We start from the raw sequence: 14,184 nt of genomic DNA on the forward strand, positions 1-14,184 counted from the left end.
CAGCCAAAAAAAAACACCAAAAATACAAGAGATTTTGCTGAAATTTAGCAGTTTTTCGGCCATAAATGTGTGCATTGTCTAGGATGCTGGATGCGAAGCAAAAAACGTCACCGATGCGAAGGGAATGTCCGTGCTGTAACACCAGCGCGTCAGCGGGGCGGGCGGGTCCTTGTTTCACTGGCCAACCACACGGGGCTAGTCGCCTCGCTTGGCCAATCGGTCGAGACCGTTGTAAAACATTTAGTTGAAACACTTCTTCAACTGGCCAATAGAGGGCTGAAACATTTGTTGCACTAAAGCCGAAAGGAGGCTGGCAAAAGGAACATAGATGACAGACAGATGTGGGAAGCATTCCGTATTTTCAGACTGTAGCATTTACTTTTAGTTGATTTTCCATCCGTCATTCTCATAAGCATTATTGCTACTTAAAAAGATGAAATTTCTTGTGACATTATTTGATACTGAGAGGAAGAATCTGTTTTTAAGAAATACTTGAAAGTCATCTGAAGTGTGAAATCGACACAAGATAGATCTGGATGCAAATGCATTTAATCCTTTTCTCTTTGCATTACTTGTTTGTTCTTCCATGCTGTGGGCCAGTGGCGCAATGGATAACGCGTCTGACTACGGATCAGAAGATTCTAGGTTCGACTCCTGGCTGGCTCGGCCATTTCTTTCCTTTACTCTAATGCCTTCTGCTTTAGCCGCTCCATGCTACCAACGTCTTGGCTTCCTCGCATCAGCTGCAGACAGGGAGCTCACAAGAGGCAGGCTGCATGGTGTCCCATATGGTCTAGCGATTAGGATTCCTGGTTTTCACCCAGGCGGCCCGGGTTCGACTCCCGGTATGGGAATTGTACTTATCGTTGACTGCACCCCTGCAACTGATCTTTATAACTTTTGTTGGTTACGAAATGCAATTCATACGGAAAATAAATATCTTACCCGTGTTGAAACAGCCAAATGAAAATGCGTTTAATCCTTTTCTCTTTGTGTCACTTGTTGAGCCCCGCACTGGACAGAACCGGGACAGTGCAGAGATTATGATAAGGCATATTTGCAAAGTGTTTTCAATTTTCCAAGTCCTTCACAGATTTGTGTTAGTTGACTTTCTATTGATTGTTTTTATATTAATGATTTCGGTTATACCATGAAGATAAGTCTTACTCCTAGTACGGTTTCCTTCTGTTTCAGTGATGTGTGCATCATAATTATGACAGGGATAGGACATGAGTCTAATTTTTCCTGAACAGGTCAGGAATTATCAATATATTGCAAAGCATGTTTAGAGAAATCACTGCTAAATATGGTCTTTGAGGAAATCAAGCATTTGTAGTCAATTATGTAATAAGAGAGACAGGGGAAGAAGGGGGGTATTCCATGAAGCAGGTGTCACGGGTGACCGGACGGGTGTGCAGAGCAGGCGGGGTTGGTGAGGCTTGAGGAGTGGTAAAAGCAAGACTTGCAGGCAAGATTCGGGACGAACAGGGTTTAATCACGGGATCAGGACAGGAAACAGGACTTGGGAACAGATCTCACCAACACAGACAGGTCTCACGTAACACCATCAATGACAGACACCGGGTTAGTACAAATCAGGAACTTAAATACATGGAACAAGGCAGCAGGAAACAAGACACGACCGGGTACGATCAGGTAATCACACGTGGGTAATTAGGGGGGCGTGGCACACACAAGGAGCGGACAGGCCGGGCGTCTCAGCAGGTGCTCTCAGTTAGCTGGATTAACACAAAATGGGGAGAGGGGGGAATTCCACGAAGCAGGTGTTCTCAGTTAGTTGGATTTACTTAATATGTGCATGTGTACAGCAGAGGAATATGCGTGTGTGCAGCACAGGGACATGCGTGTGTACAGCACAGGAGTATCTTCATGTTGTTCAAATTTTATATTCGTTACTAGAACAGCCAGAATCAGAGAGAAAAATAAATTTCTATTCGCCACATGCTGTATTAGTGTTACTGCACTAGCTAGGATCTTAATCATTCAGGAGTTGGCTTAAACCATTACAGGCCTGTTACATCAGTAAAAAAAATACAAATTTATGTTTTCATAGGTATTCAAGATAATTTCATTAATCGTCTCGCCTGTGATAAGCAACAAAATGCCGACTACAGGTCACTCAGATATTCAAAATGATCTAAGTTACAGGTTATTTAGTTATAGGCCCGCCTCACCTCCGATGGATCAGTCAACAGTAGGTTTTCAGCACGTGCAATGCGCGTCCACGCGAATCAACTCGGGGCCAGAATAATAAAATAAGGTGGTGTGGGGACAGTATGATCGGCGCACCCTGAATGGCAAGGCTTTTTCAGCTAACCATCTTCTAAACACGGGGACCAGCAGCTCCTTAAACAAGAAAACAAACGTTAACAGTATAACAGGCTCCACCTTGTTTTAAACTTTTGCTGCGCAACATCTTCATAGCGCCAGGGAGGATAAGTGGATACTCAGCGGGGGGGTATGCGGGGAATTACTTTTAACACTTCGGATACAAAGCCAGGGATGGAATTAATCGGAAAAACTACTATTAAAACAAGGTAAGCCAGCTTACAAAACAGCGGATTTTACTTTTTATTCCAAATAAAACGTGGGGTTACCAACTTCAGCCAGGTGGCTGGAGTGAGGTTTTCAGTTCGAGTTGTCTGCACACAAATGTAACAGTTCTTACCTTGTAAATAGTCTGTATTTAACCGTGTAAATTCCCATTTGACGTAGCAAATTTTTGGTTTATAATGGAACATTACCAGTTGACCGTAAGATTTCCTGCGTGAATCTGAATGCGTGAGTGTAATGCCAGGTGCTTGAGATTTGGCAACCCTGAAAAAGTAAATTTTTTGATGATTTATATAACAAATAACATCACTTTATACAGTTGTTAAAAAGCAGAAACTTCAACGAACATGAAAGCACCAATAAACTACGTCTTCCATTTTCCAAACCGCTTATGGTACTGGGTCGCGGGGGGTCCGGTGCCTATCCCGGAAGCAATGGACACGAGGCAGAGAACAACCCTGGATAGGGGGCCAGCCCATCGCAGGGCACACTCACACACCATTCACACACACGCATGCACACCCACGGGCAATTTAGAAACTCCAATTAGCCACGGAAACCCCAAGACGACATGGGGAGAACATGCAAATTCCACACACATGCGACCCAGGAGGACACGAACCCGGGTCCCAGAGGTGTGAGGCAACAGTGCTAACCACCATGCCGCCTCCATCTTCAAATATTTATTTAAATATTTCTGTTTTAATATTCAGAGAGAACAGGCCTGGTGGCATTATAGCCTACGCATTTTGAAGTGATTTAATTTTGCACTAATGGCACTAGAGATTTTACAGTTCTCAGTTTCTGGGGTAAACAAACACAAGTTTGTGTTTCAAATAGGAGAGAAATCTGTGTATTTGTTTACTGCACAGTCAGACCTTAATACCATCCGTTAACATTGCTTTCATTTCATCTTGGTGAATATAGTGCAACCACCCATCCATTTTCCAAACCGCTTATCCTAATGGGTCGCGGGGGGTCCGGAGCATATGGTGAATATAGTGACTTTCAGAAATCGAAGGGGAACTTTAAACATTATACTTAGCGCTTTTAATTTTAGACGACTAAATCAACTGAAGTTTTAGTTCACTGTAATTATGATATTTAGTCAACTAAAACTAAAATTATGATTGACACTAAATGAGAAAATTAGCAAAACTTTTCAGGAAGAGTTTTATGTTTTCTCATTTAAGGCATGTTGGAAACTACCAGGCTGCAGACGTGAAAACCTGCCTTTGCCATACCGGGAGCGGAACCCGGCCCGCCAGGCTACAGGGATGTCTACTTTCGTCAGCTGGCTGACATGCGATTTTCATTGCGGATAAATCTGCACAATGCTTTACATGCATGTAAGAGTTTTATTACCTTGTAAACAGTCTGTTGGGTTTGAAAACTGCCCCAGTGCTTTTGATGTAGCTAATTTGGGGCTTAAAGTAGAAGAATATATATTTACCATAACACTTCTTGCAACAGCATGAAAGTCGGAAAGCGTGAGTGTCACGCCAAATGCGTGCAAGGTCGCCACCCTGTGGATGAATCAGGAATCGCTGGACCGTATGGAAGCTCCGCGCCTCTAAACACGTGACCCAAAGAGGAAACAATAGAAACGCCTTATCGCGCCTCCGGTCGGACGATCTTCGGCTTTAAGTGAAACAATTGTTTCACCTGTAACGGCTCACCATTGGCCTGCACCGCTGAAATGTTTCAGGACTGTCCCGCGCGCGATAGGGGTGATAGGCACAATAATGCTTCAAATCAATTTGCATCCAATTTAGCCAGGGTCTCTGCGATGAACGCAGGACCGTTGTCTGTGGTGATTTTAGATGGAATGCCCCATCGCAGAATCACCTCCTTTAGCAGACATTTAGCCACGCTCAGAGCATCAGGGCGACGGCAAGAGAATGCCTCCACCCATCTGGAAAACAGATCTACAATCACCAAGCAATACTTATATCCCCTGCACGGCGTCAGCTCAATGAAATCCATCTGCAGGTGATCGAATGGGCTTTGGGGACTCGGGGTCACTGCAGGGTCGGTTGGAGTGCCCTTTCCCACACTGAATTTCATGCACACCATACACTTACCGGAGAATTGGGCAGCAGCTGCGGCAAACCCAGGGGCATGCCACACCCGAGTCAGCTGCCACCATCCCGACACGAGACACATGATCCAGGCTGTGACGGACCAAGCAGTAACGTAATTAAAGAAACAGAGCTTTATTGACCCCCGAAATGCAAACAATAACAAACTCAAAACCTTAATAACTGGGCCCATAAAAGAGGCCAACAAAAACAAACATGGCATAATTTTACAAAGCAAAACAGTAACTGAAGCAAACTGACCTTTCTAATATGGTAACATGAGGGAACATATATAGCGGTTTGGCCAAACCAATTAACACACAAAAGGGATAAAACAAATAAGCACTACATATAACTAAACAAAGCAAAACACAGCTAAACCCCAACTCCCCCCTCTTGCCATGGCAGCACATGGTTCGCTCCTACTCCAGGGGTTGTCTTTTGAGACACCTCCGCCCTCAGCCACACCTTTACGCTGAATAAAAGACCATCCCCTACAAACAAAGTAACTACAAACCAAAGAGATTAAACAATCACTGCACACAACCCTACAATATCAAAATATATATACACACACGCACTACACCTAACACCAAAGACAAAACACAACTAAAACCTATGAATTACTACTGTAAAGCAATTTAATTAGAAAATGCATACAAATACTGAACTAAGTTCTTACTGTGTGGCTGTAGCCATCACAAGGCCATGAACGGCTTTCTCCATCCCTGGATACACAGATCTCTTCATCCGCGTAGCTCACCCTCCGTTGCACCTGTTTGAATCAAAAGGAAGGTGGGCGGAGTCAGGGAAGAGGCGTTCATCCTGGCCAGGAGTCATGGCAACGAGGAGGGTAGGCGGAGTCATGACAGAGGCGCTCATCCTGGCCAGGAGTCATGGCAACGAGGAGGGTAGGCGGAGTCATGACAGAGGCGCTCATCCTGGCCAGGAGTCATGGCAACGAGGAGGGTAGGCGGAGTCATGACAGAGGCGCTCACCCTGGCCAGGAGCCATGGCAACGAGGAGGGTAGGTGGAGTCATGACAGAGGCGCTCACCCTGGCCAGGAGCCATGGCAACGAGGAGGGTAGGTGGAGTCATGACAGAGGCGCTCACCCTGGCCAGGAGCCATGGCAACGAGGAGGGTAGGCGGAGTCATGACAGAGGCGCTCACCCTGGCCAGGAGCCATGGCAGCAGGGGAGTTGGGTGGATCGGTGACACTCACCCTCACATCCTGTAGGACGACATTTCTGCTTTTCAGAATGAGTGTCTGTCTGAAATTATCTTCTACATCATGCTAATGATTTAGCTGCTCTATGCTCATCTGCAAGAGAAAAATGAGGATATAGCAGTTCAGAAAAAAACTAGACTTATTTGCTTCATTTGCTTGTATTTTAAACTCTGTGAGCAGGAATGATTCACCATGAAGACCAACAATCAATTATTTTACTATGAAATTATGTTTCTAAAATTATAAGATTCCAAATATTTATTCCTGGTAACAGCAGGACAAAAACTTTGATGCTCAAACTGTTTTCTTTTTTACAGACAACAAATACACAGAAAATGTATCACTGCACAAACAAGCTCTCTCAAAGATGATATCCTTTGATAGAATGTACAGGGGCTCACAGTTCTTCATTTCATGCTTTAACTTTTGATGTTACCAAAAATACCAGTGACTCACATGTATGACAGGAAACCAAGCAAGATAAAGAATTTTTAAAAATCCGCTTTGGCTGCACCTGCAGTTCATTTAAGAACAATGAGACATCGACAGTAAACAGTGACGGATTTGGATGCCTTACTGTCAGAAGCCCGTCTTCTGTTGGTCTTGCTGTGGTTCATCAATGTCCCTCTGTGTCTTTGATGTATGCTGGAATTAGATATCTGACTCATACATCTGCCATCCCAGCACTGCTGAGTGCTGGTTTTGAATGTGGCCATAACTGTGTCTGTGTGCAGTTTGCAGGCTTCCTCTGTTCACATGGCATTTCTCCACCTTCCAGTGCCCTGCAATGGACTGACGTGCTGTTGAAGGTTTACCTCACTTTACACTGTGTGCTTCCTGCATTAGGGTCTAGAATCTGTCTTGATCCGATCTAGATTCTACATAATTATTCTAATGATGAAAACAGACGAATCTTCGACGCAACAGGGGGATCAAACAAATATACTTTTCATATAAGCAAAAACATAGTATAAGTACACATCAACACTAATTCATGCATCATCTGTATTCATGCTGATATTTTAATTTCATTAATAAAGGAGTCTATCTTCCAATAGTTTATTTTCTGCTCAATAGACAAATAATAATAGAATGACATGCTGAAGTGATAAACTTTCAGCCTTGTGGTTTTGTCACTTCCTGTGTAAAGTGTCCACTCCCCCTTCACTCTGCCTGCTGTGTGTGAGAATAGAAACGACAGACAGTGAAGGTACAGAGGATGAGGAAGTGAGTGTCAGTCTCCACAGATCTGGGCTCAGTGACACACACACATATGGATCCTCTGATGCTCCTGTTTCTTCTCATTGCTGGGCGCACAGGTGAGTGTCTCTCATTACAGTGGTACTGAGTAGAGATCTCTCTCCTGCTCCTCCACACACTGTCAGCTACAGGTTGGAGATGATGATGGAGATCTGTTGCTAGTTACATGATGATGTAATTGATGTGTTCTTGGAAATAATGAATACTTTTTCAATTTTAACAAATTTCACATTTTTGCATACAGTGGTTATCACGATGAATCACTTATATGGATCAAATACTTGGGACAGATTAATTCTTGTACAAATATTGTTTTGATAATTTGTCTGTCGTAATCAAGTAGTCAGCTTTCACTGTTCATTTTGGGTCTTTTTTACTGCAGTAGTTATTTTCTTTGTTTACTTTACTTTGATCATCCTACTTTGCCCTGCGGTAACCCATCTGCTTCTGGCTAGCTACTTGAGGCTAGCACAGAAAACAAGACTGGAAAAAGAAAGTCATTTTCTTTCAATAACAAATATAGAATAATCAAAACTTATGATAAACCACCAAAAACAAGGCCACGGAGATGCAGCAGCAAAACTACAGTGAGCAGTTTGAAACAATGTAACATTCTGAAATTTGTGCTGTGTGTTGCGTCGGGGCAGGCAAGCAGGCAATGGAAGCCTTATTGACGAGAGACAGACTCAGGACAGGGAGCATGAGAACGTCAATGACAGACCTAGGGGAGACGGCCTAGCACACAGACTCAGGACAGGGAGCATGAGAACGTCAATGACAGACCTAGGGGAGACGGCCTAGCACACAGACTCAGGACAGGGAGCATGAGAACGTCAATGACAGACCTAGGGGAGACGGCCTAGCACACAGACTCAGGACAGGGAGCATGAGAACGTCAATGACAGACCTAGGGGAGACGGCCTAGCACACAGACTCAGGACAGGGAGCATGAGAACGTCAATGACAGACCTAGGGGAGACGGCCTAGCACACAGACTAAATACACAGAACTAAAGGGACGGAAACGCAGAACGGCTGAGAACAATCAGGAATTCACACGAGGATGATAAGGGGGCGTGGCATACAGGAGTATCGTACGAGCAGGTCATGACACTGTGTAAAAAATTCTATTGAATTGAATATTTACGAGGGGCGGCATGGTGGTGCAGTGGTTAGCACTGTTGCCTCACACCTCTGGGACCCGGGTTTGAGTCTCCGCCTGGGTCACATGTGTGTGGAGTTTGCATGTTCTCCCCATGTCATCGTGGGGTTTCCTCCGGGTACTCCGGTTTCCCCCCACAGTCCAAAAACATGCTGAGGCTAATTGGAGTCGCTAAATTGCCCATAGGTGTGCATGTGTGAGTGAATGGTGTGTGAGTGTGCCCTGCGATGGGCTGGCCCCCCATCCTGGGTTGTTCCCTGCCTCGTGCCCATTGCTTCCGGGATAGGCTCCGGACCCCCCGCGACCCAATAGGATAAGCGGTTTGGAAAATGAATGGATGGATGGATGGCTGAATATTTATGTACAGTATTATAGCATATTCGAATTATGCACAGATCAGTAATTTAATTTGTACGGTACAGTAATTCGAAAAGCGTTTGAAAGAGCTGTACTGTATTTTGACATCGTCAATAAAATTCAGTGAATAGTGACTGTATAGCGTCACTTTTATTACCTTATATTCATGTAAAAATATACAAATCTCAATTAGATGATAATCTTCTTAAGACATAAAGAGAAAACATGTGTTATAATGATAATCCGCTTACAGTATAGTGATTCATTTCGCCCAGAGAGACGTGATCACTATAGGCGTCTTCCACTATAATTCCAAAAGAAATTATCTTTGTGAAGTGTTTGCAAACTATTTATGGAACAGTGATATTTAAGACATGACCAATTTATCATGAATCGATTTATTGATATTGTTTAGTATAACATTTAAATATTCTGTGTGATGTTGTCATGTCTTCCTTTTAGTGATCAAGCAGTATAAATACTCTGTTAGTGCTCATAAAATGCCCTTGTCTTTTGTACCCTGTGATTTTCTGTGAGGGTGACAACTGATCTGACTGGGGTCATTTCAGTTTGCATGGTCTCCCTGTGGTTACGTTGGTTTCCTCTCAGTTCTCTGGTTTCCTCCCACAGTACAAAGACACGTGGTTCAGGTGAATTGGTGCCTCTAAAAGTGCCCACAGTGACTGTGTGTAAGTGTTTGCTCTGTGACAGACTGGCATCCTGTCCTGGGTGTTCCCCTGCCTTGTGTCCTGTGCTGCCTCAGATCAGCTCCACGCTCCCTGTACTGTATTGACCCTTTACTGGGTAAGCATGTCGAAGATGGATGGCTGAACTAAAATATTGAACATTTTTTACATATCATTCACAAGTCAAATATCACAGAACTAGGTGTATTTATAAATACAGTCTGTGTGGTCATCACACAAAATGATGAGCCCATTCATTCACCTCCCCTGTGCCTTATTACCAGTGATTTAAGGTTCTGGTTTTCCTCTCAGGCCTTCCCACACACTCCCAAACTCAGATTCCCCATGGTTCTGATAAACAAATGTGACCCTAATCCAAGTATTACACAATCAAAAAAACAGGGTTGGGCCCGTTGGGCATCAGGGCTGGTGTGGTGCTGAGGCGCCGCCCGCCGCATTGTGACACTTGGGTCCCAACTTGAGCTGACCCATCCGGGTAGGCCTGTGGAATGTCTTGTCTCTCTGACAAGATGACCATCTTCCTCTGCTGTCGGGGAAGCTTTAGAAACTCTGCATTTCAGTGGTGACATTCTCTAGGGTAGCCAAATCTCTGTAGCTGGATATAACTACTTTTGGTCTGGTCGCTCTGACAGCTGCCATACTCGGAGTAGCTATTGCTGTGGCGGATCGGCTCCTCCCGATGGTGTATGATATCACCCCTTTCAACGACCATATTATGACTCAGGCTAAGGCAGTCCTTTGGTGTTTTGTCTGTTGTCTTAGTGTATGCTCTGACCGTGCTGAGAGATGTCTCATTGAGGGAGACATTTTACTCGCAACATTGCTCAGTGGTTGATGGGTACCCATGAGCTGATGCTCCTTTGGTCATGGGTGACTTCATTGTGAACACAGGCACTGACAGGGAAGGCTTTGAGGATTGTGTCGGTCCCCATGGGTCTGGAGAATGGGGCGACAGTGGCTCCATATTCCTTGACATTGCGAAAGGTCAGAGGCTACAGGTTGCGGAATCCTGGTTCCAATGCCCTAAGCCGCATTATTGGACTTTGTACTCCAATGCTGGTGGTGCGGCAAAGGAGATCAATCACATCCTCGAGGGCAGACCCTGGAGGATCCTGCAGGGTCTACAGAAGCATCCAGTTTGTGAACCACAGATTTGTTGTTGCTATTCTGAAGATCTGTTAGATTCAGTAGACTACGATCCAGTACCTACTAGGAGAATGAGGCTGGACTTGGCAAGGCTCCAAGATCAAGCTGTTCTGATGAGTTTGCATGCAGTTTGAGGAATTTGCAGACTTGGGTGCGACTGCTGACTGTAATGTGATGTGCGCAACCTTCCCTGGTAAGACTCTGAAGGTTGCTGAGGGTTTTGTTGGTGTGGCTGGTGTTTTCAGAAGGAGGTATTTCACCAAGAGGAGTCATAGCGCATGATTTGGTGGCAACTCCAGTGTCTACCTGAAAAGGAGGGCTGTGAGGGCTCTAAGGGCAGATAAGTATGTGTTTGTAAGACAAATTTGTGAGCAGGTGACACATCATTTGTGGTCTAATGACCCACACCCTGCTTACAGAGGGATTGAAGTATTACATATATCTGAATCTGTTCCTCAGAGACTTGCAGTCAGGGCGGGTGATGGAACGGTCCTTACGGATGACACTGCAGTTGTGACCTGCTGGGCCGGCTACGTTGAGCAGTTGTTTAAAGCTGACCCTCCAGCTAGGATGTTGGACATCTCTGGGTCTACAGTTCTAAAAGAAGATCCTACAATCAGCTGTGAACCACCCAGTCTCACTGAGATTGCATGGGTGGTGAATCAGCTGGGGGTGGGGAAGGCTGCAGGGATCTGTGGTATCTGGGTTGAACTTCTCCAGGCTGATGGTAAGGCTGTCCTCCCGGCACTGCAGGCAGTCTTCGCTTCCATTTGGCAGTCAGACATCATCCTAACTGACTGGAAAACGGGACTTATAGTCCCTATCTGGAAAGGGAAGGGTGATCACCTGGATTGTGGCAACTACAGGTCGATAACACTGCTCTCACTGCCGAGTAAGGTCCTTGCTAGGATTAACAGGATTCGTGATCACTTGCTCACCTATCAGTGGCCAAAGCAGTCTAGTTTGACACCTAAGAAGTCTACCATTGGCCGCATCCTTGCACTGAAAGTTCTCATTGAGTGTAAGCACGAATATCAACGGAGGTTCTTTGCAGCTTTTGGTTTAGTTTCTTAAGGCGTTCGATTCAGTTGATCGAGTTGTCCTGTGGGACATCCTGAGATTTTGCGGGATCCCCCTACAGCTTCTGGATGTCATGGCCGGCCTGTACATTGGTACAGTGAATGCTGTACAGAGTGGAGGAAGAACCTCTACATTCTTCCCAGTTGATTCTGGGGTTTGCCAGGGATGTGTTCTTGCTCCTACTCTGTTCAATGCTTGCATGGACTGGGCGTTGGGCAGGGATGTGGGGTCCAGTGGTTATGAGGCATTTGTTGGTGAAGTAAGATTTACTGCTCTTGAATTTGCTGTGCTGTGATCTTTCTGGAGTCAATGGACGCTCAGCTCGGGGCTCACCGGAGACTGAGTGAGGAGTCTGAGTTTCTGGGATTGCAGGTGTCCTGGATAAAGACCAAGATCCAGGCTTTTAATGATTTCTAAGGCACAGCCATCAATTGTGTGTCTGTCTGCAGGGGAATATCGACCTTGTCGAGAGATTTACCCGCCTCAGCAGCGACATTCATGTCTCTGGTGAATCTTCCTATAAAGTCAGCAGACGGATTAGAAAAGCATGTGGGGTCGTGAGGTTGCTGGAAAGGGGCGTGTGGCATTGGCAATATCTTTGCAAGAGGACAGGGGTTCAAGTCTTGAGAGCCCTGGTGCTCCCTGTGTTGCCCTATGGCTATAAGAGATGGACGCTATGCAGTGAGCTGAGATGAAGACTGGACTCCTTCAGTACTGTGTCTCTTCAGAGAATCCTTGGGTACCACTGATTTGACTTTGTGTCGAATGAGCGATTACTAGAGGAGCCCTGAATGAGGGACATTATCTGCATTGTGAGGAAGTTGTCAGTTACGGCACTACGGACATGTGGTGCGTTTCCTTGAGGGTGATCCGGGTCACAGGATCCTCAATGCTGTGGACCCAAGCGGCTGGACCAGGCCAAGGGGATGCCCATACAGCACCTGGCTGCGGCAGATGGATGGTGGGACTGGACAGTGTATCTGCCTGGAGGATCGCTGGCCGGGATCCCGGGGAGTTTCGCTGTGTGGTGGGTGCAGCAACATGCTGCATCAGCGCATACTCCCCAACCTGACCTGACCTGACCTGATCGTGGTGTGGAAAATGTGAATTCAGTTGGTTGTTCTCCCTGCAGGTGCTGACAGTGTGTCCACAGGTGGATGGGTGACTGTTCGCAGTGGAAGATCTGTCACCATTCCATGTTTCTATGGTGACAGATATAAAACTCATGTGAAAAAATGGTGCAGAGGGTATAATGTGAGGTCATGTACTCCTATAGTACACACTGACTCTCCACAGGAGGGTAAAGTGTCAATCAGAGATGATCCTGACCAGCGAGTCTTCACTGTGACCATCAACAATTTGACAGCTGGGGACTCTGGTTGGTTCTCATGCTTTGTAAATATCAGTGGAGGTTCAGATGTTCGAGATTGGGTTTACCTGTCAGTAACTGAAGGTAAGATGCCTGAAGGTAAAATATCTGACCAGACCTATATAAGCATGAATGCAAATGTTCATTTTATGAGTTAAAATGACTGTAAAGTATTTATTTGTAAATAAGGATGGAATTAAAATAAATACAAGGAATGAATCAGCCAGTATTAAACTGCATTTTTGTAAATTAAAGTCCAAATATACATATTTATCACTTATGTAATAAATAAAATCAGAGAGAAGTAACAGTACCAGTTTAAATGGGCTACATCAGGGGTCCTGCAACTTTCAGGGATAAATTTGAAGTTTTCATCTATCCATCCATCCATCCATATCCTGTAACCACTTGTCCTGTTCAGGGTCGCAGGGTATCCAGAGCCTATGAGTGGAAGGCAGGGAACAACCCAGGATGGGGCGCCAACCTGTCGCAGGGCACGCACACACAGACACACACACACACACAGACCTGTACTCATATCTTTGTGGGGACCATCTATTCATATCTATGGGCAAAACCTTATTCCCAACAATGAAACCCTTGATCCCAACCAAATCCTAACCTGGACCATAAGTAACCAAACAAAATACACAAGAAAATGGTCCCCACAACATCAAAATAACTGGTTTTTATTACATTGTGGGGATATTTGGTCCTCACAATGTAATGTTTACCTGAACCCCTTCTCCACACACACACCATTGATACCTACGGGCAATTCGGATACTTAACCTGAGCATGTTCTTGGACAGTGGGGGGCCACTAGAGCACCTGGAGGAAACCCCACAATGACACTGGGGGAGCATGCAAACTCCACAGACACAGAGCCATAGCAGAGAGTCAGACTCTATGTGAGGCAACAGCGCTAAGCACTACACCACCGTGCCTTTAGCAAAGCAAATTTTAATATTCTTTGTTTAATACTCTGTGTTTAATATTCTGCCTCTTTATTAATTTGTGTATAAATGGTGTAATAGGGAGAGAGAGTTAATCAGCCTGGCAATTTTCATACCTTCCCTGCAGGTGTGTCCACACTGAGACGAGTGTCTGTACAGAGAGGAGGATCTGTCACCATCTCATGTTTATATGGTGACAGATATAAAACTCATGTGAAATACTGGTGCAGAGGGTATAATGTGAGGTCATGTACTCCCATAGT

The 14,184-nt window shown here is 45.1% G+C and overlaps 2 long non-coding RNA genes and 2 other non-coding genes across 5 annotated transcripts in view; 2 read left to right on the forward strand and 2 right to left on the reverse strand.

The window, feature by feature from the left end:
• LOC125739764 (uncharacterized) overlaps positions 1-14,184 on the reverse strand; it is a 216,646-nt gene that overhangs the window by 47,471 nt on the left and 154,991 nt on the right. The gene's annotated exons all lie outside the window — the stretch shown is intronic.
• trnar-acg (transfer RNA arginine (anticodon ACG)) lies at positions 594-666 on the forward strand. The gene has a single exon. It is a non-coding gene; the product is annotated as a tRNA-Arg (tRNA).
• Positions 783-854, forward strand: trnae-uuc (transfer RNA glutamic acid (anticodon UUC)). Its single transcript has one exon. It is a non-coding gene; the product is annotated as a tRNA-Glu (tRNA).
• The window catches only part of LOC125739767 (uncharacterized), a 54,659-nt gene continuing 42,080 nt past the window's right edge, over positions 1,606-14,184 (reverse strand). Inside the window, exons 1-3 of one of the 2 annotated variants that reach the window (XR_007397301.1) lie at positions 5,338-5,441; positions 2,196-2,367; positions 1,606-1,739 (exon numbers count right to left, since the gene is read on the reverse strand). This is a non-coding gene — a long non-coding RNA (uncharacterized LOC125739767). Of the gene's footprint in view, positions 1,740-2,195; positions 2,368-5,337; positions 5,442-14,184 lie in introns of those variants that run through there. The other variant, XR_007397302.1, reaches the window with a different exon arrangement.

This window comes from Brienomyrus brachyistius, chromosome 4 (assembly GCF_023856365.1).
Source record: "Brienomyrus brachyistius isolate T26 chromosome 4, BBRACH_0.4, whole genome shotgun sequence".
NCBI lineage: Eukaryota > Metazoa > Chordata > Actinopteri > Osteoglossiformes > Mormyridae > Brienomyrus > Brienomyrus brachyistius.